This window comes from Pezoporus wallicus, unplaced genomic scaffold (assembly GCF_028554395.1).
Source record: "Pezoporus wallicus isolate ANWC-B61680 ecotype Strahan unplaced genomic scaffold, APGP_CSIRO_Pwel_v1 contig_8473, whole genome shotgun sequence".
Classification (NCBI taxonomy): Eukaryota; Metazoa; Chordata; class Aves; order Psittaciformes; family Psittacidae; genus Pezoporus; species Pezoporus wallicus.
The window spans coordinates 1,588,660-1,612,765 of NW_026635907.1; the positions used below are offsets into that span (position 1 = coordinate 1,588,660).

At 41.7% G+C, this 24,106-nt stretch overlaps 1 protein-coding gene and 1 pseudogene across 2 annotated transcripts in view; one reads left to right on the forward strand and one right to left on the reverse strand.

Annotated features, from left to right (window-relative positions):
- Positions 1–24,106, forward strand: part of LOC130593436 (urea transporter 2-like) — a 346,378-nt gene that overhangs the window by 28,472 nt on the left and 293,800 nt on the right. The window lies entirely within an intron of this gene.
- On the reverse strand, positions 16,878–16,996 carry LOC130593440 (5S ribosomal RNA; annotated as a pseudogene).

The window sequence follows — 24,106 nt, forward strand, 5'->3', positions numbered from 1 at the left end:
GCAGGTAATAGTGGGACTTACTAGAGCAGGCAGCCTCTCTGCAACATCCCTGATTCAAGCCCCTGGTAGACAACATACCTCCCTTGAGACTGGGTCAGGCTGACAGAGGGGTGCCTCTGTTCCTTTCAAAGAAGAGTCCCCTACTACTACGACCCGACCCTTTTTCCTGGCAGCACCAGTAGAGATCTTCTTTACCAATGCATCAGCTGGTTGTTTCTGGTGTGAGTGTGTTTCCTCATCAGCCCCCTTCAGGACAGCTAAGCAGTTCTGGGGGGCGACATCAGATTTAGGAGGAAACCCCTTGCTTTTAATTGTCCTCTTTCTCGTTTTCTTGTTTTGTTGTTTGTGTTTTTTTGGCTTGTTTTCTTTTGTTTTTTGGGTTTTTTTTTTTGGGGGGGGGTGGTTTTTTGTTTTGTTTTTTGTTTTGTTACTGTTTCCCAGCTTCCTGGGTTAGCGGCTTTCTTCTTTCCTCCATGAGCTACAGTGGACGCTTGAGGCCCCTGCACAGTTTAGGCCTGGAGCAAGCAGTCCTGCTTCCCCTCAGCTTCCCTGACATCTCTCAGCCTATTGACAGCGTCCCGTAGCTCAGCCCCTGCTGCAGGAGCACCTCCACCAGGGAGCACCGAGTGCAGCCCTGCCCATTGTGCACCCTCCCCTCACCAGACCGGTGCAGGCACTCTCTACACCCCGAGCTCTGCACTGCAGCCTCCCCTCCCATCGGCTCTGTCTGGGTGCCACCGCCGGGGCAGACAGAGCGGAGCTCCCAGGCCCTGGTCCTAAGGCTCGTACTCACCTGTCGCGCAAACTACAGCATGGCGCTCCCTGGGGCAGGTTTTTACCCCCTCAGGGCTGGTGCCGCTCCTCCTGGCTCCGCCCCTGTGAGTCCCTGCTCGCCTCAGCTGAGCTGCCGGCTCCTGGGCAGCTCCTGTCGAGGACTTGAGGCTCCCTCTGTGGCTCTCGCCGCTCTGAGTTGAGGCTCCTGGCCGCTGATCTCTCCCCGCTCAGGTGCTGAAGGCGTCCTCTCTCGAGCTACTCACCTCAGCAATGTTTGCAAGCTAAAGCTCTATGTGTGTGTATGAGCATGCCTATTTTTGCTTTCACTCGAAAACAGGACAAAACCTTCCCCTCAGAGTCATATTTTTCTCCTGCAGAGGTGTACTTTGTCACATTTTCTGCACTAAAACCACATTACTTCTCTTTCAAATAATTTTTCTTATTCCCCTTAGTTCCTTATGGCTATATTTGTGTAGGAATGAAGCTCTGCTGCATGACAAAAGGAGACTAGGTCACCCTAGGAAGCTGAAATCTTAGGAGAAAAACACTTATTCATGCAAATCAGAAACCTCCCAGGTCCAGACTGGAGTGAAGAAGGACTTAGAGGTGAAGAACCACACATACGCATGAACCTACTTCAAATCAGCTGTGGTTATACTGGACTTCTGGATAAACTTGTCTTTTACTGGGCAATCATTTAGTAATAATGACCCCAGGCTCACCGAGTTTTCAAAACCCTCTTTCAGAAAGAACCATCATCTGCTGCATACATTTCAACACTACCTCCTCACAGCGTGCGTTTAAAAACAAGCAGAGAAGCTGGGTAACATAGAGGTACTTGGCTAAATGGAGCAGCTGCTTTTGGCCTGAATAGCTGTTCAGTGTAAATAAGCCATAGCAATTTTTCAGCTGGTTTCGGAGCCAATGCAATAAGGCAAGGGAACAAAACTAAATGGATAATTAAGAAAAAAAAAAAACAAAAAACAACAACCAACAAATCAGGGAGGGGAGAGACAGTTGTGATCTGTGAAATATCATGAAATGAAACAAAAAACAGACCCTCCTGGGTGTTCATTTGAGCAGGGTGGAGAACATTTCCCCACCCCCCTCAATCCGATGGTCTAAAGAAGATGTCTGTGCTGTCAGGGCCTGATGAAGTGCTTCCAATCCACAGGGCAGGGCTTCACGCTGCCTTCACATGGGGAAAGTTTTCTGTGCTTGTCTATGCAGCAACACACATTCTCTTAGATTAATTCCAGCTGTGCAGTGCCTTGCTGGCAGAGTTGTTATGTATTAGTGATGCTACCCGATTTGAGCAAATGGTCTCCCCTTGCATGGCTCTCTCACTGATTCCTTCTCTCACACATACTCAGATACACAAGCCTTGATTTTTTATTTTTTTCAAAAGAGGCAAGATTTTTCACTAGTTTCTTTCTTCAAGGAAAGGGGTTAAAGCTTAGGTATCTTTCTTAACAAAATCGTCACTAGCTTCACCTGGAAATAGTGCTTGGCAAGGCTCTGCTGATAGCTTTGTCATATGCAGGCAGGAGACTGCAAGTACCATCCTGACTGTGTAAATCAGGAGTAACTCCACTGCCAGGGGTCCTTCTGTGTGGAAATCCAGATGAGAATTGTGCTGAGAGCATATAGCTAGCTGCAAATATTAAGAATGTTTAGCCTTGATCCTTAATTTTCCAACCTGCTCAGCCCAACCATCAATTTGCAGACCTGGTGTCCTCAAATATCTACTCCTTGCATTTCTTAGCCATGGCTTTTTTAACTTCTTACTTCTCATCACAGACATATCTTCTGCAGTGGTAGCATGGTGGGTCACATCATGGTCATTCCATTTCCACAACAGACATCCCACAAGTCTGAACAATCTTTCTCTGAGAACATTTCAAATACTTGTGGTTCAAGACATACACACACATTTATATGTGCACACACATACATATATATGGAAATTCCTACAAGAATATCACTAGCACAACTGTCACCTCACCACCCTCCTCTCCCACACGTTCACAGAGTGACACATGGATCACAGTGACTCAGTATCTTCCCAAACACTAAGCTAAAGTCTTCTGAATTCTAGGTTCACCTTTACTACATGCAATATGTATTATGGCAGTCACAGTACTTGATATGTATAAAAGTATATATGCATATATGCACGCTCCATACATAAATGCTCTTCTTCTATGCTAATGGTAGCAATAACATACCCTACATCTTATAACTGTAACCAAAAGCATTTTGCAACATATTGTAGGAGCCAACATCTTAAACCAAGATATACATTTTAGGTGCCTTGCCACAAGGTATTCCTCAAGGTGATTTTCCAGGCAGCTTTCCAGCTTTCTTCTTTTCTGAGCATTTTGTCAGTCTGCAAGCCAGTACTTGAAGAAGGTGTAAATCAAGGAAATCAAACAAAATATGATCAAATTCACCAGAAATCTAGTAAAACTCTAAGGCACTGTTTTTGCACATTACAGAGGGAGCTTTCAGCAAAGGTGAACAGGAGCCTAAGGTTTAAAGGAAGTCAGTCAGTGCTCACCATTGAATTTAGTTTGCTCTCCTTCCTTTGCTCTTCCAGAATTCTCAATTCCTTCTTCAGTATGAAACTGCTTAAAATCTGTTAAAACTTGTTAAACCACCTGATATTTGAAATCAGGTGATAAATAAGGTTGAAAAATTGAAAAATTCATTGCAATAACCTACTTCCATCCCCTGCACTATTTCCCCCCCCCCCCCCACAGGCTTGGGAGGCTCACTTTGGTACCACAGATTTTGGAAGTGATCATAGGCAAATCAGTTCAATGTGAATCCCTGAAGATATCCAGAAGTCCTCTTACACTTGACCTTCTAGCTGTTGGGTTCCCTGTGCCCCAGTTTCCCACATAAAATGAGGATTGCTGTATTGTTCTTCCTTGCAACTGAACTTCCCAATGCTCGCGCTGGGGAATAGTCTGCTGTGTAATACAGTTGTAAGACTGACATGCACCAGGTGCTCCACAGCACACAGAATTTATGGACAGTATTAGTCTGTACAGCTTTATGGATATTTGCTGTCCTCATGGTATTTAAGCTCTCCCACTGACCAGAGCAACAGCCTTAAGGCTGGAGGGCAAATCACCACTCAGCCTTATGTGTTGGGTCTTTATTATATCTGACTTCAGCAAACATTCAGTTGGAATAGAGGTAGACAGGAACATTGTGTTTGTACTGCTGAGAGTGGTGCTGCTTCAAGGGCAGCCATGTGTGCTTCACAGATGCTTTAAGTATGTTTTAACTTGTGGAATAGACATATCAGACTTCAAATCCGCCTCTGAATTGGCATAGTAGCAAAAAGCTGCTTAGAAATCAGATCATGACCATAGTGTAGATTACCTGTATCCTGCCTCCTGCAAACTCCTTCTAAAGACCCAGTCTGGAGTCAACATAACTTTAGGGCTTGCTGGGAAACCTCATTATACTGCAGGAAATACAATAGAGGTGGTGGTGCTTTCATGGGAGTTCCTGTGGCTTACATAGCTGTGACTTCCCCCCCGTGTGGTACTGGTTAACATTTAGGAGAGCTCTCCAAAGTGGTAAAACGCTATAAAAACACAGGATCATAGAATCATAGAACAGTTAGGGTTGGAAAGACCCTAAGATCATCTAGTTCCACCCCCACTGCCATAGGCAGGAACACCTCACACTAAACCATGTCACCCAAGCATCTGTCCAACCTGGCCTTGAACACCACTAGGGATGGAGCATTCACAACTTCCCTGGGCAACCCATTCCAGTGCCTCAGCGTCCTCACAATAAAGAACTTCCTCCTTATATCCAACCTAAACTTTCCCAGTTTAAGTTTTAACCCGTTACCCCTTGTCCTGTCACTACAGTCTCTAAAGAAGAGTCCCTCTACAGCACCCTTATAGGCCCTCTTCAGATACTGCAAGGCTGCTATGAGGTCTCCATGGAGCCTTCTCTTCTCCGGGCTGAACAGCCCCAACTTTCTCAGCCTATCTTCATATGGGAGGTGCTCCAGTGCCCTGATGATCCTCATGGCCCTCCTCTGGACTTGTTCCAGCAGTTCCATGTCCTTTTTATGTTGAGGACAACAGAAGTGCACACAATACTGCAAGTGAGGTCTCATGAGAGCGGAGTAGATGCTCGTGATCACCTCCTTTGACCTGCTGGTCACGCTCCTTTTGATGCAGCCCAGGATACAATTGGCTTTCTGGGCTGCGAGCACACACTGCCGGCTCACGTTAAGTTTCTCATTGACCAACACCCACAAGTCCTTCTCCTCAGGGCTGCTCTGAATCTCTTCTCTGCCCAACCTGTAGCTGTGCCTGGAATTGCTCTGACCCAGGTGTAGGACCTTGCACTTGGCATGGTTAAACTTCATGAGGTTGGCATCAGCCCACCTGACAAGCGTGTCGAGGTCCCTCTGGATGGCATTCCTTCCCTCCAGGGTATCAAGTCAACCACACAGCTTGGTGTCATTGGCAAACTTGCTGAGGGCGCAACCACACCAACCTGCTCCACCAGCCTCCAGTAGACCTGGCCTACTAAATTGAGTCCTGTGTTCAAGATACCCAAACCCCTGACTATGGCACCACCATTCTAACTATTTATTAACCTGGCCAATCCACCTTGCCTTTTTAACGTCCTCCCCTTTCTCCTCGAGAATTGATGAAAAGATTATCTGAGCTCCAGAGCCCCTAACCACCTCTCCCAGGGCTCTGTAGTCCTTCTTTATATTCTCTGGGCTACTGATATCTGTATCACTAGCACCCACATGGATCATTAGAAGTGGGTAATAGCCAGTGGGACTTACTATAGCAGGCAGCCTCTCTGCAACATCCCTGATTCAAGCCCCTGGTAGGCAACATACCTCCCTTGAGACTGGGTCAGGCTGACAGATGGGTGTCTCTGTTCCTTTTAAAGAAGAGACCACTGCTACTACGACCCGACCCTTTTTCCTGGCATCACCAGTAGAGATCTTCTTTACCAGTGCATCAGCCAGTTGTTTCTGGTGTGAGTGTATTTCCTTATCAGCCCCCTTCAGGACAGCTAAGCAGTTCTGGGTAGCGACATCAGATTTAGGAGGAAACCCCTTGCTTTTAATTGTCCTCTTTCTCTTTTTTTTTTTGTTTGTGGCATTTCAGTACACGGACTCAAGTTGATGCAGAGACTCAACTCCTCATTTATTACCAAGCCCTTTTTATCCCCTTGTTTGGTACTTTCCAACCTGCACATACATACCACGTTTAATCTCATTGGCCACTGTGAAACACTCCAGGTAAATAGAACAATCACAATGTTGCAGGCCCTCTCACAACCCCCACATCCTTTGGCCTCCGAGTTTCCCGCCACAACTACAATCCAGGCCCATCCTCCTGAGTCTTGCTCTTTGACGTTTCTGTGGCCTTCAACACCCCAGTTCATTGCCCTAGGGCTTGTTAAGCACTAAGGCCTCAGAGCTCATTCCCAAACTATTTTTCATGCAAATCTTATCACCTTCACTCGCCTTCACAGTTTTGTTGTTTGCTTTTTTTTTTTTGTTACTATTTCCCAGCTTCCCAGGTTAACGGCTTCCTTCTTTCCTCCATGAGCTACAGTGGACGCTTGAGGCCCCTGCACAGTTTGGGCCTGGAGCAAGCAGTCCTGCTTCCCCTCAGCTTCCCTGACATCTTGCAGCCTATTGACAGCGTCCCGCAGCTCAGCCCCTGCTGCAGGAGCACCTCCACCAGGGAGCACCGAGTGCAGCCCTGCCCATTGTGCCCCCTCCCCTCACCAGACCGGTGCAGGCACTCTCTACACCCCGAGCTCTGCGCTGCAGCTTCCCCTCTCATCAGCTCTGTCTGGGTGCCACCGCCACGGCAGCCAAAGCAGAGTTCCCAGACCGGGCCCTGGTCATAAGGCGAATGCTCACCATCTTGCCCGCCTGCTCACTCCAACTGCCACGCCACGCCCTGCTTGCCCGCCCTGTTCGCCACACTCCTTGGGGCTAGTTTTTAACCAGGCAGGGCTGGTGCCACCCGTCAGCTTTTGCGCCAGTCCTGTCGAGGAGTTGAGGCTCCCATGGTAGCCTTTGCTGCTCTGAGTTGAGGTTGGTGAACATTCAGCTTCCCCCCAGTCAGGTGTTGAAGGCATCCTGTGTCGAGCTACTCACCTCAGCAATTACTGAAGAGCTGTCCAGCTATTCTATCTTGTTTGACTGCTGTGGGTGACTTATCTCTGTTTTGTTGTATGCATCCTCCTCAAGGGTAGTCAGCTTGTACATTTTGTGTCTGATGTTAGATGGGGAATTGCGGCACATCTACTTGTTGCAGAGGTTTCTCAGGTGTTGCAATTTTAGGTAACTTTTTGCCTACCCAGACAGTGAAGTCAAGTATGTTTACCCTGGCCTTTTTTTTTGTTTGTTTGGTTTTTGTTTTGTTTTGTTTTGTTTTTGTTTTGTTTTTAACCTTCATATCTCCATGCATTTTAACATTAATACGACAGTATTTATCCTCCTTGCCTGGTAAATCTGATCTATATTCATAGGTTGGTAATGTCCATTGGTAAAAGGTCCGACTGCATTTTAACTTTGCCCCTGCAGCCATATTAGGTGCATAGATATTGCTCATGTTCAGTAACATGTAAAATTACAGATGTAAAACAATGTGTAAAACGGGAACAGTTGCAACTGATTTTGATTTATTTAGCAGAATGGGTGTTTGCAGATTTGTTATTTTCCTTGATCAAAGTAATCTTCTTCCCCATTATAAGTGGTGATATAAATTATGTTTATATCCCAGTTCCAGCAGATTGATTAAGAAGTATTTGATCCATGCCCCGTAAGTGGCTTTTTGCATTCTTTGGAGAACATTATAATTACATTTAATTCTGCAAGTATCTGTGTCACTCATTTCTGACATACATATGAGAGTCACATGTGAATGGTGACCTCTGGTTTCATTTCTATGATACAGCTTTTGAGGAAATCTGAGCCAGAGTGCTCTGTACCTCTGTAAGAGCCAATGCACCTTAGTCCAGATATGTATCAGAGCCAAAGCAATGGCATAAGGGGAAAATAAATAAATAAATAAATAAATAAATAAATAAATACCTTACTCAATAACAGCTCTGCAGTGGGTGAGGGGGAAAAAAAAGGGGGGGGGGGGGAAACAGGTTCCTGGAGGGTCAAATAAGGTTACAGTGTGCCAAAAACACCGAGGTTGCACTGCCTAAATATGGCAAGAGTAAAAATGTTGATAAAAGTAGTAGCAAAATGAAGTGTTACAACTTACTGACATTGTATTTGTTCAGAAGTAATTTAGAAGACCATAAAAGGAGGAAGCACAAAGAAAACTAAAGGTGAAGAGTAAAGATAAGACTGATTCAGAAATTGAAAGACGATTTTTTTCCACTTCCTCTTCTAAGGATAATGTCTCCAGTAATGTAACAAGTATTTCTTCGAGGGTAGTGAAGTAGTGCTGCACTTTAGATATTGAAAATAGGAAAGCCAAGAAGAATGTGGTCAAAATGCTTGAAGACGGGGGGGCTAATACTATTTTATTTCTTTAGTAATTGCCATGTATTGGAGCTTGGATTGACTCTGAAGATGTACTCTTGGAAACAGGAACAAAAGAATAAATAGAAGTAATCTGCAGAAATGGGCTGGAGAGGAGTTTGCTCATAACCGTAAGAAAAGGAAAATGAAAATAGGAATGTAAGAACATGCCTCTCAGCTTCACTCTCTCTAACCAGGCTCTGGGCACTTTCACTTCTTTTAAAGATATGGCACCACTGTAAAAACCAGTATAAATGTTGCTGAAGGCAGTCATGAACTTCTAGTCAAAACATGTTTTATATAGTAGACTTACTATTTCTATATCCATTATAAGTGTATTTCCTGGACAGATCCTTGTGAGAAGACAAAAGATAGGCTGGACAGCATGAGAGAGCTGGGGTGGTTAGCCCAGAGAAGAAAAATCTCATTAGAGCTTCTTAGAGCAGCCTCCCAGTACCTAAACAGGGCCTACAAGGAAGCTGGAAAGGGACCTTGTACCAAAGCATGTAAAGACAGGACAAGGGGGAATGGCTTTAACCTGCCAGAAGGGACACTGAGATGAGCTCTTCGACAGAAATTCTTCCTGTGAGGGTGGTGAGGCACTGGCCCAGAAAAGCTGTGTCTGCCCCATCCCTGGCAGTGTTCAAGGCCAGGTTGAATGGGGCTTGGAGCAACCTTCTCTACTGAAAGGTGTCCCTACCCATGGCAGGGGATTGCAGTTAGATACCAGAAAGTGTTTTCTAGGATATATGAAAAATGTTTTCAGTATAAAAATGCCTATTAAAACATGTAGCTCTGTCCTGTGAGTGATATGAAGTGGAAGAGGTACCCTCCTAGATAAAGCAGTGAATAGAGCTATGACTGTTTTAGAGGAAACCATGAGTCATCATTAAATAATCACGCATATATATCTGACGTCTAGAGATCTGAAAGGAAGTAGCTGATTGTCATCCAAACCAGATTTTAACAACATTCTGGAAAGTTGAGGAAATTTCCTGAAAATTGGATGTCTGCCAGTAAAATCCCAGCATTTGAACACAGAGCAAAAGAGATGACTAAGCAAACTGATTAGTCAGATGTCAGTCTGGCCAAACTATTGGAATTGTTAATTCAGGGCTCTGTCAGTAAAGAATTAGAAGCTAAAAATATAATTAATGCTAGTCAACATGTTTGCATGGAAAGTGGATCTTGTCAAACAAGTCTTTTTTTTTTTTGACAACATTACAGGTCTGGTTGATAAAGGCAATGCTGTTGACATAATACGCTTGGATTTCTCCAGTGAATTTGGTTTAGTACTACATCACATCTGGATTAAAAACCCCTGCATTATATGGAATTAACAGGGCACACATTAAATGGATTAAAACTCCCATGTCTGAGAGGTCTTGAAACGGAGTTTTTAATAGGGAGAAATCAATGAGTTGAGTTGCTGCCGATGCAGTGTCCAAGGAATTAGGTTCTTAATCCAGCTCTCTTCAGCATTTGAATCAATGAGATAAATCTTTGTCAGTAAAATCTGAAGATGCCAAATGTTTTTCTAGCTGCCCAGTAATGAGCACAGTAATCAGTATTTATAATTGCCTGAACAAAGCTTCAAAATCTAATAAAGTTCATAAACCAAACAGAATGTGCAACTCCCATCAACAGAAGCTATTGATCAGATTTATAAGACAGAAATGTTTGCAGTGAAAAATGAAAACAACTGAAATAAATAGCTGCAATCTCAAAAGAAAGAAATACAAGGCAATGACTATCTCAGTGTGGAATTTTGGTGTGGTAGTCAAACAAATGTCTCAGAAAATACCAGAAGGGAAATATTGGGGAAAATAATTAGTATTCTCACTGTGCTATAATATAGGAATAACTTTTTTTTTTTAATTTTTTTTTTTTAACTTTCCAGGCAAAATCATAGAATAGTTAAGGTTGGAAAGGACCTTAAGATCATCTAGTTCCAAAATGACGCTTGGAAACAAAAATGACACTTTTTTCTTCACAGGATGTTAACACAAAATATTGGATATTTTCAAACGTTCTTTCAGCTCTTTTGGTCACAAAGCTATATGTCGATTTTGACCATACTTCATTAATAACTCACATCCCTCAGGAACTGCGTTTGTTGTTGGATTGGGAGTTTTTTTCCTAATGAATATTCTCATTCAGAAAAACAGTCATTCATCTCTGTTGATTACTTTGCATTAGTAGAAAGGCTACAGAATTTCTTATGGTCGCTTGAAATAAAATGTGTAAGAACAAGTAAGAATAGAAAGGGTTTATGCAGATGGAAGGCAAGTATTATCAATTTATATTTGGGTCAAAAAAGGTTCCATGTGATTTGAGCACTATGCATGGCTGGTGAGATATGGAAAAATTTTACAGCAGTTGACTGGGAAGAAATTGGTATTTTAATTTTCTAAACACAAGTATAATAATTTCCAAGAATTTAAACTAAGAGAAATTCAAACTTGAAGTTGCACCCAGTATTCTAGTGGCAAATGGGATCTGCTCATCAGCCTAAAAGGCATGTTCCCTGTTATTTAGAATGTTTAAGTCAAGACTAGATACTTTTCTTAAAAATGTGTGGTTTAATCCATCATCTACCTTCAGGAAAAAAAAAAAAATAATCAGGCGATAGACTGTGTATATGATAGATCTTCATTGCAGCCTTTCCATTCAGAGAAGCTGGAAATCAAATCAAGCTAAATCGATCTCTTCATTAAACAAAGAAACAAGCAAAAAACTTCTTGGAAATAATGAAATAATGGATATTTTATGAAAAGGTTGTTATTCCATCTTTCATGCTCAGCTAATTCAAAATGCTTCAGATTTCTTCTTAAATAGAGTAATTCCTGACTGAATACTTGAAACTCCCGCTAGAGCATGGGTGATATTAAGTTACTCTCTCTCTCTCCCACCAGCTAGTGTAAACCCACTCTTTCTGCCTGTCAGACCCCTCCAAATGTTGCTCTGCCATCACACAGTCCTCTCCCAGCCTAAGAGCACAAGTCTATATTATCTTTCATTTCTGGATACCATCTGTATTTAATTCCAAGTCATTTTTCTAACTGTATCCATTAGCACACACGCTATGCATCCAATTTCATCATCTTATAATGCATGCAGCATGCATTTGTACACATTTCATTTAACTTGGATCCCAGCAAGTTGGGATTCCTGGGTGGGGAATGTGAAACTTGAGGTGCAGTGATCATGAAACAGTGGAGCTCAAAATCCTTAGAGTAGTGAGGAGGGCGCAGAGCAAGTTTCCTGCCCAGGACTACAGGACAGAAGACTTTAGCCTCTTCAGGGATTTTCTTGGTAGAGTACCATGGGACAAAGCCCTGAAGGATTTAGATTAGACATTAGGCAGAAGTTCTTCCCTGTGAGGGTAGTGAGCTGCTGGCACAGGTTGCTCAGAGAAGCTGTGGCTGCCCCATCCCCAGCAGTGTTCAAGGCCAGGTTGGACGGGGCTTGGAGCAATGTTCTCTAGTGGAAGGTGTCCCTGTCCATGGCAGGGGGTTGGAACTGAATGAGCTTTAAGGTCCCTTCCAACCCAAACCACTCTATGATTGTATGATTTTATGCAGCTCATGGCTTCTCTTTTCCTGCACCTGACACATTAACTTATTTCTTGTTCCAGAAGTCAGAATGTTATATGGATAGAAAGTGATCTACTGAAACATGGCATATTGTTTTTCTTTTGTTTTGTGAATATGAGATGTCATAGTGTAGGATTGGACATGTTGCAATACCTTATTCCAGTATTTTTTCAAACCTAAGTGTTACTGTTGCTATCTGAAAGTATGTTATGAATACTTGGCAGGCATTTCTTTTTCTCCTTTTCCCTGCTGTATACATAGTGAATTGTGGACTTGTAAGATGACATTCTTGACAGATAAAACTCCCATCAGAGTTCATGCCTTGTATTAATACATAGCGATGTTTTGATTTAACTGTTAGGAGAAAGAGTGTGTGCAAGAGAATTTTTATCCATAAACTACAGACAAAATTAGAATGACAGTTACCAAAATAAATCATAATTCAATATAGATTTAAATAACTATGTACTACCATGATGGCTTAGTAAATCAGAGAAGCAAGGTATTTTTCTACCCTATCCTTCTTTTCATACTGTCCTATATAATAGTTCATTCTGGTGAATATCAAGACAATTTTTTTTCAAAAATTATGTATATTAGCCATTTCCAAATATTCCTTTCTGATGGTATTTTATACTATTTGTTGGCTATAAGCAGCTTGGTTTGTCCGCATGCAAAGCAAAATGCCAAACAGCAAGGCAAAGGCAAACTGTTACTTGTAAAAAATTCTTGAAATGTTTTGGAAAAGATCAAATCTTTTGAAAGTTCTTGAAGAATTTTGAACTTAAGAACAGGAAAACTTGACAGGATTTTTTTCTTTCCAAACCTAGGAGAGCCAGTGTTATGACAATATGAGGCTATTTCACATCTGCAATTTAAAGGCTGTTATCTTCCAGTGATGCTTCCATCCTGGGCAAGATTACACTCTGAGGCACAATTTTACTCCTGCCTTGTCTGTGACAGTGGAAGTCTTGGTAGTTTCCATTCCAGGTTACACTGTTTTTTGCACTGTTTGTGAGAAGAGGCCCACAGTCTGCTGAATTTGTCTTTCCAAGTGAACAAACCATTCATTTATAGATGGGCTCATCTGAGATGAACCCCAACCCTTCTCTCCCAGTGATAGTTTCCAATACATTTTAGCTGCAGGCTACGTTTTATGGTGATGATGGAGATATCTGTTGTTGAAGGCAGTGATAATGGAAACTTCTACTGATAACTAAGCATTTCCTTGATGTCTTCCATTCCCAGTACAGTGTGTGATCCAGGCTGCGCATAGATCAAGTTGCTGTTACTCCACTCTAGCCACTAACTCTTGGTCAGTTAAATAACTTCCTAATCAACAGCTTCACTCTTTACTTTTAGTTTCTGACCAGCAAGTGGATGCTCTCTGGGTTTACATTAGCCTTTGGATCTCAAAAATTCACTTTGTTTTTTGAGCCTGACCAGAGCATTGCATAGGAAAGTAAGAAATGATGAACAAGAGCTTAATGCAAGTCTCTGCTCTGACTACTTAAGTTAACTGGAATTCCTCCTTTCAAAGCAAGATATGATTTAAGAAAAAAGAAAAAAAAATTTTCCCATTAATTACCCCAGGGACCAGACTCTATATGAGTTAGTCAAGAACATTTCCCACTGAAATCAATAAGGGTATTTGAGAGGTGAGGAAAACATACTAGGTAGCCAGTCTAACCTGTATATGATTGCTAGGATAAGTGTGTACCTTTGTGTTCATATACTTTTGTGGGGTTTGGGTTTATTTTTATTCTTTTCCCAGCAAGGAAAGGGATTATCACATGGTACCATGTGTGCTATGTTACATAATGTTGATTCACACCCAAGAGATAACACAGGATTGGAAATGATGAAAAGGGTATGCCAAGTTAACAGACACTGCATATGCATTATAATACTGCTGTGAGTTTCCAAATAGGAAACAGGGAAATAAAAAACAGAAGATAGATGCATGTTGATTTATTGAACAGGTTGTCCAGCCTATGTGTAAAATCTTTGTGACAGCAGAGTACATCATGGCATCCTGCAGCTATCCCTGGGCTTACTCATCACCCACTGGGAAATGCACTGTGCTTACTCATTACCACATCCTTTTTCCAGAGATATACATTTGCAAGTTTTCTTCCTTTTGTAAAAAAAAATAAAAAATAAATCAAGCATAAAATCCAATGTCAGGTTTATTCCCTTGGTTATAACTTGATGTATTCTTTCTCTGCACGTGCTCTGAGCTATTTTCTTTCCTCTGTGCATCATGGCAGCTGTGTGCAAGCATTCAAAACTTGAAGTCAAGAATGTATTTTTTCCTAATAATGAGTTTCTTTGCTGGCTAAGTAAGGATTCTGTGTGATGTAAACACAGTATAGCCAAAAAATTTTGCATGCTGATTAAAAGGCCTTTTCATGGCAAAACAGGTGTCCCTGTCCAAACCCATCCGACTTGATTTACCTGATGAAGAGAAAGCTAAAGGCAATTAAGCACTCTGAGGACTGTCTCCAGATCTGCATTGCTAAAAGTGGCTTCATTCAAAACAAGACTAGAAAAAAGAATGAAAGTAGCTTTCAGCCAGATAGAAACTTATTTCAGAGATGTCTGTTTATGACAATATTTTCCCAGTTTTCATTAGCTTTCGTCATCTAAGTTTGTATGTTGTCTGAAAACCTTTGAAAGAAAATATTTTCACAAATGTGAAAACTTTCCATCTCTAATTTTCCTTATCTTTCAAAAGTAATAATAATAAGAAGAAGAATAAGACTACCCAAACAAAAAAAGTTATTCCTCCTGCAATTTTGATCTTTTCCTTGTCCTTAAATCAATTCCATTAAACCCATCTCTCTCTGGACTTGGGGAACAAGTTCATTCCTATCACAAGGGACTGAAGAGGAAAAAAAAAATAGAAAAAAGACTGTAATAAAGTAAGCAGAAAATCAATCTGTTTACCCACTGCTACCTTCCATAGCCTCAGCCAGCCACCTCCCAGAGTGATGTTCTCGACACGATTTAGTGACGGTTACGAAGAAACCCATGAAAAGAGTTGGATTATAGATGTGGACTAATTGGCTATGCAAGGACTAGGAACCCAACACCCAGATCAAAGCAGACAGCTCACTTCACCACTTCACCACTGCTGAAGCATGCCTGATGTTTTAAAGGCAAATCTTTCTTTCTTTCAGTCAAGGAAGAAGCAACAGGTGAGTCCTGTGAGTTCAAAGCAAAGATATTCGTTGAACATTCTCAGTCTTTGCTTCCCTTGTCAGTTGCAACAGAAGGATTTATGATTTGTCTGGGTGAAGCAAGGACCATACAGAGTTTCAGCTGATCTTGTCTAGAATGCAAAACTTCCATTCCTACCAGAAAGCATCTTACATTTTCAAATTATTGATAATGTAACTGGTTACCTAGTGGTGATTTTGTACCTAGTTTTCATGTGCAGAACTGGATTAAATCTACAAACTCCAGAGTGCCTATGTTGAGAGGCAGGTAGGAAACATGTAAGACTCACCATCCTTCTACTTCTGTACATATACATACTCTGTCGTGTATGTGGTGCTGACCAGATGAAAGACGCTATTTTGCTTTGACCAGGAATTCTGTGAAGACTTATCTATCTCAGCTTCCATTGTATCACCAGGGTCTTAATTAACTAGTCTGTTCATATGCATTTGAGAGGTCCTTCTCATCTGCCCTCCAGCTATCACTTTAGGGGAGTATGATTTTCTTATTGGTCCCATATTATGCCTGCTAGCTGAGGATGTCTTAGCTACCCTGGGATACCTTAAATGGTACTTGGCACCAGAGGAGGCTGAAGGTCTGAGTGACACTATCAGTAGAGCCTACAGAGTTAGTCACTTCCATCTGGGTTGGACTCTAGTTTAAGTGAGCTGAAAGATGCCTCATGTCTCAATTAATTATAAAGAAACCTAACATGACACCTATGTGTATGCATCCTTATCAGGGAACTGCAGAGGCTCTGTAATGCGTCCATTCTTTTGGCTTTTTGGATCAGAGACTGAAAGAAAACAAGGGGGAGCCCTTATAAGCTTAGCTAATGTAGATTCAAATTTCTAAGTTTATGTTTATGTCACTAAATCGTGCCCTTTAAATTGCTTTATTTAGAGATCTGCTACAGTTTTGCACACATAATCTAGGAGTACATCAATATAAAGCTTCCCTCTTAATCGGATACATCTGATCTCTGTACCAGGGAAGGTTATGGAGTAGATCATCTTGAGTGCACATGGCACTTGGAGGGCAACCAGGTGATCGGGCCCATTCAGGGGTGAATGAAAGGCTGATCCTGCTTGACTGACCTGAGAAGATGACTTTCTTAGTGGATGAGGGAAAGGCTGTAGATGTTGTGTACTCAGACTGTGCCTTTGATACCATTTCCCACAGCATTCTCCTGGAGAAGCTGTCTGCTAATGGCTTGAATGGGTGCACTCTTCACTGGGTGAAAAGCTATCTGGATGACTGGGCCCAAAGAGTGATGGTGAATGGAGTTAAACCCAGTTGGTGGCTGATCACAAGTGGTGTGTGTTCCCCAGGGCTCAGTACTGGGAGCAGTTCTGTTTAATCTTTACCAATGCCCTGAACAAGGGATGAAGTGAAACATCAGTAAGACTGTAGACTTACAGTCTTACTTACAGTCTAAGACACCAGACTGGCTGGGAGTGTCGATCTACTGAAGGATAGGAAGGCTCTGTGGAATTATCCGAACAGGCTGGATTGATGGGCTGAGGCTAATGGTAAGAAGCTCAACAAGGCAAAGTGCCAGGTCCTGCACTTGGCCCCAACAACCCCATTCAATGCTCCAGCCCTGGGGAAGAGTGACTGAAAAGTAGCTCATAGAACAAGTCCTGGGGTTGCTGAGTATCCTGGGTTCAGCAGTAGTAGTCATTTTTCTCCTTCTTAGTAGCTGGTGCAGTTATGTTCTTTTGATTCTAAGCCTACCGCGCCCAGGATTCCCAGGCAGCCTCCCACCCAAGTACTAACCAAGCCCGACCCTGCTTAGCTTCTGAGATCAGATGAGATCAGGCGTTTTCAGGGTGATGTGGCCGTAGGCACCAGACATTGGGCGCCACAAAGAACTGTCATGGTTTAAGCCCAGCCAGTAACTCAGAACCAAGCAGCCGCTTGCTCATCCCCACCCCCCCCGCCACACACACTTCTTCCTCCTGCCACTCCCAGAGGGATGGGGAGGAGAATCAAAAGAACATAACTCCCACAGGGTGAGATAGGAGCAGTCCAGTAAATAAGGTATAACACAGACCACTACTGCTACCACCAATAATAACAATGATAAGGGAAATAACAGGGGAAGAGAATACAACCGCTCACTACCCGCCAACAAATACTCAGCCAGAGCTGAGCAGCGATCTAGCCTTTCCGGGTAACTGCCCCCAGTTTCTATACTGGGCATGACATGCTGTGGTATGGAATACCCCTTTGGCTAGTTTGGGTCAGGTGTCCTGTCTCTGTTCCCTCCCAGCTTCCCCTCCTTCCTGGCAGAGTATGAGATTTCATAAAGTCCTTGGTCAGAGTAAACATTACTGAGTAGCAACTAAAAACATCAGTGTTATCAGTGTTGTTCCCAGGCTGAAAGTCAAAACCACAGCACTGCACCAGCTACTAAGAAGGAGCAAAATGATGACTACTGCTGAACTTGGAACACTGAGTGACGGAGCTGAACATAAGCCAGCTTCTGCCCAGGCAGCCAAGAAGGCCAACAGAATCCTGGGCTGTATCAGCAATAGTGTGGCCAGCAGTACCAGGGCAGTGATCATCCCTCTGTACTGAGAAGTGGTGAGGCCATACTTCGAATCCTGTGTTCAGTTCTGGGCTCCTCACTGCAAGAGAGACATTGAGGGGCTGGAGCAGGTCCGGAGAAGGGCAATGGAGCTGGTGAAGGGTCTGGAGCACAAGTGTGATGAGGAATCGCTGAGGGACTGTGGGGCTTTAATCTGGAGAAAAGAAGGCTCGGGGGGACCTTATCGCTCTCTACAACTACATGAAAGGAGGTTGTAGTGAGGTGGTGGTCTGACTCTTCTCCCAGGTAACAATAGGACAAAAGAAAGTGACCTCAAACTGCACCAGGGGAGGTTTAGACTGGAGATAAGGAACAATTTATTCCCCAAAGGGTTGTCAAGCACTGGAACAGGCTGCCCAGGGCAGCGGGGGAGTCATCGTCCCTGGAAATATTTCAAAGACATGCAGATGTGGCACTTACGGGCATGGTTTCATAGTGGACTTGGCAGTGCTGGGTTAACAGTTGGACTTAATGATCTTGAAGATCTTTACCAACTTAAACAATTCTATGATTCTACTATTTGTTGTTTTGTGGCTCCCTTTCACCCCGCTATCCCTGTTCCTGCATTTATGACCAAGGCTGAAACAAATGATGGAAGCTAGACTACATTTTTAATGGGATTAATGGGGTTTTTAATGGATAATTTATGGCAGATCAAATGCATTTGGATGGGATGCTGAACCAAAATGTTCTAGCAGACATATTTAAAGGAAAATAATAATGACAAAAAACTTTCATTTCCATTTATAATCTACCTTTGCTTGACCTTAATTTCATTAGTTTATACAATATTTATAGCAACAAAAAATCTTTCCTATATCTTTTTTAAATAGTTCCACTGTAAGCCTGAGTGGATAGTAAAAGGGAATAGTAATAATGAATAGAGTCTTTTGAAATATTCATAAAGAAATTCAAAGGGTTCAGAATCTGATCTTTTTCCATCACTTTAATTTTGCAGTTTTTTTCTGGTTTGGCAGAATTTCCTGTTATATATCATATTTTCTTCATTCGAAAAGAAAGAAAACTTCAGTTCTCATCTCTGTCTTTTGAACTTAAGTTAATTGTGATCGGTTTTCACATCACAACATAATAAGCACAATATTTTATTTAACAGCATAGTAATAAGAACAAGTATTATAGGGATGAGGAATTTACTATCTGAAATTGCAATTTAGGAATATGCTTATTTGCATGAAAAATAAAAAAAGTGCTGCATAAAAGCTAGTTTGGAGTCCTTACACACACATTGTAAACTCTTTGGGTTATGTAGAATCTAACTAAACTTTTCTTTGTTGTTCTTGAACCTGCCACAATATTTGATTAATATCCTCAGCTTTATTTAAGTGATTGCAGCGTATATGAAGTCTGTGAAAATGAGACAGTTTACATCATTGAAAATCTGGCCTTGTGCCTTTGATAAACATCATATATTCTTTAGTTAACCTAATCTTTGCTATACTGCTATTTAGAGTGTGGTTGTGACTACAAGGCTGAGCATGGACAACCTTATGAGGAGCAATCAGCTTACAAGGCAGATACTTTCCCCGCCTCCGTGTTTTTCCATGAAAGAGGGTAAATTCAAAGTGGTGACTCTTTTTGTGAGGTGGTTGTCATAGGTAAATCTTCATGAGATGTGCATAGAGAGATAAAATTTTCCTTTCTCATCACCTTCCTATGTTACAAGCGTATTATATTGGAGAATTCTACATTGTCCATCTGGCAGTCTCCTGAAAAATTTGGCTGGCTTTAGACAGAAGAGAAAAACATGTCAGCTTCATGGAAAATCAGATTTGTAAGAAAAAAAAAAAAAAGGTGAAAAGACATGCAGAAATAAAAAAGTTCTGAATTATTTTTGTTTTCCGTATAGAATAAAGCAGACCCAAAGACTAAGCATCTGGTATTCCCACGCCCACATTGACACATGGCCATGTCACACCTCTTTAACTGGACACCCCAGGACCTGCCTCTTGAAGGGGAAATGGGGCCTCTGGAAAAGTGTGAGAAGCTGAATTATGGATATGTAGGAGGAATTTAGGGGATAAACTACCTGACTCCATAGGAAACTGAACTCATGCTGCTCATGAAACAAGTTGTTTAATGAAAGTTTCCACGGGAGGAAAGAGTAACCCTGTAGCTCCCGCTACCCAGGGGGTGGCCAGGGACTTTCCCGCCCAGCTTACTGCATCCTATCCATCTCAGCCCTTGGAATAGGAGACTTTGTTTTGATTTTTGCAGATTTTTAGTTAAAGTGTTTATCATTCCACAGAAGATAAGAAGGCATATATAAAGTCAGGGGATTTTTTTTCTCCTGATTCTCATTTATTTTTCTTCAGTGTTCCCTCCCTTGTGAATAGCACCACTTCAAGTGAAATAAAATTCCCTCCTTGGTCAAACACACTGGAATGTTGTTGGAAACAAAGCATCTGAAGTTGTTTCCATCTTATTTCTTTCTCTCTAAATGGTTTGCCCATACACTTTAGGAAGGCAATCCCTTTCATGTCGCATAGCACATCCTCACTGGCAGCTACAGTGTGTGCACTTTATTAGAGCATTTTTTCCCCCTAGATAAAATGGCACCAATTAAATTACCTTGCAGCCTGACCTTAATCTGGCAGGAATGATTATTCCATGAAACAGTTAGAGCTCTAATTGACATGAAGTGCCTGCAAAATATGTCTTTTGCAGCAGACCCTGTCAAAGTCACATTGATATGCTAATACCTATAGCTGGCAGAATCGCTTCATAAAGAGAGACACTGAAAATTGAATTATTTCAATTTCAGTACCTAGGAATCTAGTGATCTGTCTGTATATGTAACTAAGTAGGTGCAGTATTTTATATGGGTAAACAGCTGTACTAGGGCGTTGCTATGGAAACTGCTTGACTCATGACAATTGTGTTAGTGATGAAGTCATTAGTGGTGTGAAATGTACTTTGAGGTTGTCAAGTGTACACTCCAGGAATGTTTCAACAGTATTAGTGGAGCCTTTTCATTTGCATAATTTAGGCTTTCACATATGATCTTGTTACGGTGCATGGAAATGGCATGCCGCAGCCATGGCACGGCCACACTCAGCACAGGGTTACTCGTGTGAAGTTCTGCAATGAAATGAATTGGATTGTACATGCAGAATAAAGTTATCTTTATAAATGAATCTTCTCTTCCTTGACTTTTTTTTTTTAAATAAAAAATGTTTTGAGGCATACCACTATTCAAAAGATGAACTGCTGAAACTTTTATGTTTAAAATCAAGTTGACTTTGAAAATCTGGATGCCTGTTGTTCCTTTTCTCTACAATAGCTCCAGATTTGCTCCAGAGAAACCACAAGTAGTTTCAAGATCATAGGAGGCTACTTTTTTCTCATCTTAGCTTTTCACTATTTATCACAGTCAGTGCTATTTCCCATGCTATAAAGCTGAATGATGAATCCCAGGACTTTTCCTGGAGTTGTATGTCCTTTCTTCTAGTTCTACGTGTTTCAGACTGGAAAGCTTTGGGGTTTTTTTCCTGCTGACAGGGGGATACAAAGAAGACTTTAGCAGGTCTTTGACAAGCTATCTGAAGGGAATCCTCTAGTTTTTATGTACCCTCTGGCAGTAAGGTGCTTGCTAATGCTGCGATACTTATTCTTTTATACGTTCTGCCCTTCTGTGGGCTGTCCCTGAGCAGGCAGGCAGGGAGGGAGCAGAGCTTGCAGGTCTGTTTGTTAGAGGCACATCATCTCTGCCATGTCAGTCACCTACCAGGACCATTTCCAAAGAAATACTAATGGTTCCCTGGTTGGTGCATCTCAAGATTCAATACCCCCAAAATTAGAAAGAAAATAGTATTTATTTAGTCTATACCTACACATATAAGCATACACACCAGCAGATGGAAGAGATGTCACCAGTAGTGAGAGACCAACGCAAGAGTTCAAGATTGTTACCAAGATAGATAAGTTAGAAGCCTGGTAATAGCAGACCTTGTGAGTTGATCTTATTTCTTTACACTGTCTGATCTACTGAAATGAAATCTAATGCTGTATGTTCACTCTATATGTTCAGCCTAATACTGTATAATCACTAGCCTCTTATGTATTAATTACAGCTTAACTTTACAATTGGGATGAGCAGAAAAGCAAGCATGAAATCAAAGCTGGATTTGATTAGCATACTTTGAGAGGATCTTTACTAGTCAAGGGTATCTTTAATATTGCATTTAAACTGTGTGCATCTGTGTGTGAGGTGGAGGAAGAGTCATTTTAGCAAACTCTGGTAGCATAACAATAAACTATTGCAAATCGTTACCATTTTCAAAAGATTTGAGCAATTGGTAGAGTTCAACAGCTTTCTGAATCAATTTGTTTCCTGTCTAATGTCCTCCATTCCAAACACAAAAAATAAACAAGCCTGAACAACAAAACAAAACCTTTTCACCTTAAAACCAGATTATTACTTTTCTTCTTTGTAACAGAAAATTAATTTTTCTTTTTCTTTCTGAAAATTTAAGATGATCTATTGGTATGCTAATGGAAAAGTGAATTGGTCAAATAGATGAGACTCTCACAGTTTTTCACAACCACTCCATGATAAGGAAAAATACTGCACATCAAACTTCATGTTGAAATCCTGCATCTCTTCCAAACCTATTTCATAAATCCAGATTTATTCTTAGTTCTTTTGTATTTTTCCTAATCCACTGTCCTCTTAGAAGTTTAATATCTTGAACTGGCCAAGACAGAAAATTCTGCATGGCTGTATGCCTCAATTGAGGCTGTATGCCTCAATTAGCCTCCTTCCACCACAGTATGGAAAAGATGAAAACATACCCAGGGAGATGGCTGGAGAAATAAAAAATATCTTCATAATAAACATTTAACAGAAAAAGTTGCAATACTGGCATTATTCCTTGATTGATTCCCACACAAACTTTCTGTGACAATTTGCCTACCTTATCTTTTTGCAGCAACAGTAGCAACACAATCAGGAATTTGTGAGGTAGTGTTCACTACCTCACAAGCAGTTAGTTCAATTTAAGTCCATGAGCTAGATCTTTTGCTACAGGAAGGCCACACAGCAGCCTTAAAGGCAGTTTAACCTTGAGAACTTCTGTGTGAATAAATGTGGTTTACAGAGAGCTGTTGTGTATGCCCAGGCTCCAAACCCCCTGTCATGGGAGGGGGATCCTAGCAGTCCATGTTTACACAAACAGGGAAGGCCCCCAAGCTATCGAGACCCCATCATTAGGATAAAATGGTTAGGAGACTGAACAGGCACTTGCAAGGCCAAAAAGCTGCTGTAAACCACAGCTATCTTCTGTGTGTTAGAAATTACATTAGATATGTGTTAAGCCATGGACGACAGTTTATGTCTGAGTTACAGCTGGTCTTAATAAAGTTTTCATTATGGAAGACTGAACATGTAACAGAAAACTCCTACTTAGGTCTCAGTTTCTTGGCAAAAAGAGCAGCCCCATAGTCACTGCTTTTGTTCACATCCTGAATTAAAGAACTGGAAGAAAAAAAGTTGCAGGTTTGCACTTCTGTTGTCCACCAAGATGACATGGGCTTTTTTCCATCACTGAATCCTGTGAAAAACTCTGATGCAAACCAGGGATAACTCAGTATTAATTTTGTGTAGCTAATTACATGTGGACTGAACCTACTCAGCAGTGTCTGCTGCTTACACAGATGCATTGGGATCTGACACAGCTTCTTCGTGGCATAGGTTCACTCAGGAAACATCATCCTTCAAGTCACATTTTTGCCTTAGAGATGTAACTGTAAACCCATGAAGCCAGCCAAAGCATTTCTTTCTTTGTGGATTGGACCTTGATGGCAGGGGGGATTTAGAGACTGTGGCTGTCCTCCCTTCTATCTATATTTGGCATTTCTTTCAAAATCTCTGCAATGTTCTAATTCATTCTTGCCCAAATACACTGATGTTTTTTCTCAGTCCATTTCAAATTTGGCTGTGGTTTAGCACAGCAACAAAAGAAGGCACAGCAAAGAGGAGATACAGTGTCTAAAAGGGAGAGAGAGTATGTTGTGATGGACAAATAAGAGAATCACTCCAAACTAAAGACCTCAGGCAGGTATGAAATGACACTTCTGGCAGGCTTTTTTAGGCTTTCCCATCAATGAAAGCCTGATGGGTGAGTGGAAGTGAGCAGAGAGAAGCTTGATCATCTTTGTTCAATCCTCCAGAGGACAGCTCCCTGCAGCACTGATGTGGTTTTATATTCCCTAGAAGAAGCAGCAGCAGAATGTTAACAAGCTTCATTTTCCCTTCCCAACAACTAGGAAGTGACCTTTGACTGCTTCCCTGGCTGTTTGTGTTCTTGATGCTTATAGAGCCAGATTTTCACAAGACAGACCCGGGTA